This window comes from Alexandromys fortis, unplaced genomic scaffold (assembly GCF_014885135.2).
Source record: "Alexandromys fortis isolate MF-2015 unplaced genomic scaffold, M_Fortis_MF-2015_v1.1 scaffold_17, whole genome shotgun sequence".
Taxonomy (NCBI): domain Eukaryota; kingdom Metazoa; phylum Chordata; class Mammalia; order Rodentia; family Cricetidae; genus Alexandromys; species Alexandromys fortis.
Window position 1 is genome coordinate 3,017,382 of NW_026067896.1, and position 5,561 is coordinate 3,022,942.

Genomic DNA, 5,561 nt, shown 5'->3' on the forward strand with positions numbered 1-5,561 from the left:
CGAGAGTTTTGCCCATTAGACCTGGGCATTTTCTAGTTCAGTTTGATCTGGCCTGATTTGGATTGGTGTGTCAGTGGAGAGGCTAATCAGGGTGCAGAAACTTTTCGTTCCTCTCTTTTATCTCCAACCAAACCCTGGGCCTCCTCACTTAGCCCTGAGGTGCTTTGTGGCCTCCTCTCGAACCATGCAGGTAATAAATTCTCTTCCCATGATTCTGACCTCTCTATGTCCTCATTCAGTCACTGATGAATCTGCCTGCTTCCATTTTAGGCTTAAAAGCCAAAGCTTTGAAGACAAAGTTGGTAAGGAAAGAAAAACTAGGCTCATTTCTGTTTATAATTAAACCTCTGTTTCTAAAAGATCAGGCTATGTCCCACCTGTAACCTTAACAACAGATGGGTCTGTGCTGCTTGTTCTAGGGAACAGCAACCTTTCTTTGTTTCAAAAAGTAGAACCAAGCCGGGCGGTGGTGGCGCACGCCTTTAATCCCAGCACTCGGGAGGCAGAGGCAGGCGGATCTCTGTGAGTTCGAGACCAGCCTGGTCTACAAGAGCTAGTTCCAGGACAGGCTCCAAAACCACAGAGAAACCCTGTCTCGAAAAACCAAAAAAAAAAAAGTAGAACCATTTCGCAACCCTACCTTTGCTTTAAAAGTTTATTTTGACCACCTATGACGACTTGTTATGCCCACTTGAAACCATGTCTTTGTTTCAGGAGGTCTTTGTTACTGACATGTTAGGTTCATGTTCCGCTCCTGTAACCCCGCCTATTTTGCCTGCCTAACCCCTGTTTAGAATCCCCCTCCCCCTGAGCTATAAAATCCTTTTCTTCTTCACAGGCAATGCTGACAGCTCAAACCCTGCCTTAGGGGGAGGCAGCCCGCATACACAAATTAAAAAGCTTGCTTTAATTAATTTGACCATGAGGATTTGGGTCCATGATCTTTCTCCTCCCATCATCTCCGCACATGAACCCGAGAGCATGCAATGAGACCGTGGCCTGCACTCAGCTGTTCTGTGTCGACAGGAACGCTGTACTTTCTGTGATCCTCACAGACAGAGCAAACTGGTTCATCTGCACAGAGGGTGTCAATAGAAACATTGGGAGAGATGAAACAATATTTATTTTTTTCTAGTTTTGAGTCAAAAGTTTTGGGGGAGCATACATTCTTAACCCCGGTCTTGTTTCGGTAGAAGGCACATTTATTATGCCATCAGGGGTCCTGAATCCTCCCTTTCGGCAGATGTCGGCAAATGACCTTCCATAGAGTTATAATTGCACTTGAGACGAGCGTGTCTGCCCCGGCTGCCTCAGCAGGTCCTTTGACACGCTACTGAAAGCTGTTCCAGGATGTAATCACGACACAGAGGCACTAAAACTTCAGGCCACAGTAGGTCAGCGTTCGAGGAGGGTGTGTTCCTGAATGACACCAATACGCCGGGTTGCTGCCCAGTAAGGAAAGAGATGAGTCAGCTTGCTAGACAAGTCTAACCGAGACTAAGTCAGCCCTGGGATGGTGAGAGCACTCCCCTGCCTTGTTCCCATAGAAAGAATAGGAAGAGAACTGCCAAGGAACTCATCAGTACATGCAGAGTAGGTCAGGGACGGGACATTCCTGCTGAGTAGCTGGAACTCATCACTTGAGTTTGCTTTGGGAGCAGGTGGCTGCCGTAGGGCTGGGTAACTTGGTGCTCTGCGCCCTGGAAATCCCTGGAGTGCCCCAGGAGTGTGATCCACCTGAAGAAGAATCGTATGGGTGGGCATTTTCAGATTTCCATTATGATTCTTTTATACATAGATGCCCTCATATTGTCCCCCCTCCTGCCTCCTTTCTCCATTCCCCACAGATAATCTCTTTCTGGCTTTGATCATGTGCACAAAATCTAGATTATCCATGAGGGGAAGCACGCAGAATTCGCACTTCAGAGTCTGGCATATTTTACTTAACACGGTGTTCTCTATCTAGTTCAGTCATTTCTCTGCAAATGATGGAATTTCATACTTTAAAGAATGAATGACTAAGTAAATCCCACTGTGTGTGTGTGTGTGTGTGTGTGTGAGAGAGAGAGAGAGAGAGAGAGGAAGAAGAAGANAGAGAGAGAGAGGAAGAAGAAGAAGAAGAAGAAGAAGAAGAAGAAGAAGAAGAAGAAGAAGAAGAAGAAGAAGAAGAAGAAGAAGAAGAAGAAGAAAGGGAGATAGATGGGGAGAGAGAGAATGCTCACATTAACTCATCCATTTATAATGGAAAGCACCCCAGTTTTAAAGGTAAATGACCTGGACAAAGACAACGTGGCCTCTAGGCCAGCACCCCTCCACCCCCCCATCCCATGTCTTCCTGAGGTGAACAGTGCGGTAATGAACATGGGTGTGCATGTACCTCGGGTGTGCTGGCTGGGCAAGCATTTTCAGTGACCCAAAAATATTTTCTTGTTTGTTTTCTTCATCCTAGACAAAAATCAAATCAGACATTTACTTCCTCAAATCACAGCACCAGCCCAAGCATAGGTGATGGGATGGAGGGGAGAGGAACCGGCTTAATGGAAGAATTCCCCGCAGAAAATCCTAGAAGGAATCCAAGCTGCAATAATCATGAGCTCGGTCTTGTGTGTAAACATGCCGATTTCTGTGAATAAATCACATATGTCTGGTCTGCTCACTTATTAGCCTCTTGAAAATTGCATTATAGGGAGTTTTTTTCTTTACGTCATTTTCTCAATTGCTACTCTGAACTCTTCCTAACAGCGGGGAAGGCATTTGCTCACTGTAGGAGAAAGAGTGCTATGTATCTGAGCAGTAATAAATACTTTGGCCAGGAGCACGGCTTCTGGTCCCTGCAGGAGTGGGGAGTGCTGAACTCACTTGAGACCAGCAGGGGTGATGCCTGCCTCTAGTCCATCAGTTGCCCATGAGAGGCCCTTGTGTGGCCACTTTTCCACAGAGATAAAAATGGTCTCCACACAATGCAAACGGGCATGGCAAACCATCCCCCACCTCATTTTCTACTTGAGTGAGTGTTCCCAGGTGAGGTCGCTCCACACAAAACTAGAAGTCTGCCAGTTTCTCCCACCATTGACCATCTGAATTAGAAAGGTGCCCATCTTCTGGGCCTCCTTTTCTCTGCCACCCTGTGGATTTTACTTAATACTGCAGTCAGTGTGGTCTTGAAAGGGAAAGGTCAGCTGATGGTCACAGTGTTGAGGACTGTCTCATTTGAGTTTTACCAGAGGGTTGATTACACTGTTTTAAGACAGCCTTTGAAACCTGCAACAGACTAGTCATAAACACCAAGGACATCTAGGTCTAAGGCTTTCTCAAAGCTTTATTTTTAAATTACATTTTACTTTTGTGTATTTCCATGTGCGTTTCTGTGGGCATACTTAACCCCATTTCTAGCTTGGTCAAGACTTCTATTTTCTTTAAACGTAGTATGTGACACCAGACAGGCCTGTTGGTGCAGGCTTCTAAACCCAGCACTCGGGAGGCAGAGGTAGGTGGACCTCTGTGAGTTCCAGAACAGCCAGGGCTATTACACAGAGAAACTCTGTCTCAAAAAAGAAAAAAAAAATCCTGTCTTCTACCTAGATTTACCTTCAACGTTTAACTTCACTTGCTGTGGCAATTATCATGTGTACACCTCTGTAGATCTTTATTATGTGTGGATATGTGAGTGATACATATCCACATGTGTGTGCCTGGGTGTGTACATGTGTGTATGTGTGTGTAGACCACAGGTTGATGTCGGGTATTTTCCTTACTCTCTCTCCACCTTAGTTGATGAGTCACAGTGTCTCTCTCTAAACCTGGAGACACTGATGTGGTTAGACTGACTGGCCAATGAGCTCCATTGATGCACAAGTCTCCACCGTGGCATCCCCCGGCTCTAGGATTACAGGCTAGTCGCTGCACACGGCTTTTACATAGGTGCTAGGGATCTGAACTCAGGTCCTTGGGCTTGTGCAGCAAGTAATTTATTGTCCTTTCTCAGCAACCCCCATCTATATTTTTTGATTACTTTTCAATTACACTAAAAACACATAAATCTTGAGTACGATTTGATGAAATCTGATCCCTCCTCATCCCCTGATTAAATGTTATATTGTATATTATATTAATATGTTGGGCTGGCAAGATGGCTCAGCAGTTAAGCATTTCCCAAGCAATCCTAAGCACCTAATTTGATCCCTGGACGGTGGAGAGAACCAAGCCCTGAAAGCTGCCTTCTGACCTCCATGTGAGCCTTGGTAGAGTCTTGCATGTGTGCACCAGTAGTACAAGAATACACAACAATCCCTACGAGTCTCTTAGACTGTCATATGGTGACCTTCCAAAAGCTGCCCCTTCCCTGTCACAGTTAAAGCCCCACCCACTGCACCAGAGGCGGCCACCACTCTCACTTTCTCCACCACGAATGTCTCTGTCTGTCTTTGGATCTGAACTCTTTGGATGTTCTCCATAATGAAACAGACATTTTTATTGCGCGATGTCTTCTGTAAGCATTGTTCTCTTCCAGCCTCTACTGTGATCTCCTCCTTTTTAAGGGGAGTAAATGTTCCACATTCATTTTCTTTTTTTTTAATGATTCAAATATTGATCTTTACATAAAGGAAATTAGTTTTGACTGATATACAGGCATTTTTTTTTTTATGAGACAGGGTCTCATGTAGTCTAGGCTAGCCTTGAACTCACTACCCACATTCATTTTCTCTTAACTTTCAAATCTACAAGTTAAGAAGGACAAATATGGACTGGAGAGATGGCTCAGTGGTTCAGAGCATGCACTGCCCTTCCAGAAGAACTGAGTTCAATTCCCTGCACTCACATCAGGCAGCTTGCCGCACCTCTAACAGTAGCTCCAAGGGTTCTGATGCTGTTGGCCGACCATGGGCACCTGTGCTTACCTACATATACACATAATTTAAAAGTAACAAAAGCATATCATTTTTAAAAAGAATGACAAACACAGATGTAAAACTTTAAATGCAAAAATAAAATCACATCTGTGCACATCGGATCACCTCCACTCTGCCCATGCAGCTTGGAAGCGTGTTATCTGCCATGAGTCTGGGTGCGAATCCACGTGACTCACCTCTGGCATGCTCTGAAACATCCCTGTTGTTTTTCCCACTCTTGGATTTTTGTCAGCGTGGTGAGTTTGAGATTCACCCAGGCTTGTATCTGCCACTTTCCCCTTGTATTTTCCTTTCTTTTTCTTTTGGTTTTTCGAGACAGAGTATCCCTGTAGCTTTGGAGCCTGTCCTGGAACTCACTCTGTATACCTGGCTGGCCTCGAACTCAAAGAGATCTGCTTGCCTCTGCCTCCCGAGTGCTGGGATTGAATGAATGCATCACCACAGCCCAGCTCCCCTTGTATTTCCTAATAGGATCCCATTCTGTGGAGATACACAGTTCATGTCCCTGTGCTCCCACTATGGGAGCCAGTGCTCTTAACTGCTGAGCCATCTCTCCAGCCCTTGTTTTCTTATCACTGTGCAGACAGCTGGCCTCAAAGTCGGACCCCTTCTGCCTCAGCCTCCCAAGTGAATGTGTTTTTATTTATTTTT

General features: G+C 45.3%; 1 long non-coding RNA gene across 1 annotated transcript; it reads right to left on the reverse strand.

The window, feature by feature from the left end:
• Positions 1–1,106: 1,106 nt before the first annotated feature.
• Positions 1,107–2,462, reverse strand: LOC126514198 (uncharacterized). The gene is made up of 3 exons (XR_007595521.1): positions 2,378–2,462; positions 1,587–1,737; positions 1,107–1,445 (listed from the first exon to the last, which is right to left on the reverse strand). It is a non-coding gene; the product is annotated as an uncharacterized lncRNA (long non-coding RNA).
• Positions 2,463–5,561: the final 3,099 nt, after the last annotated feature.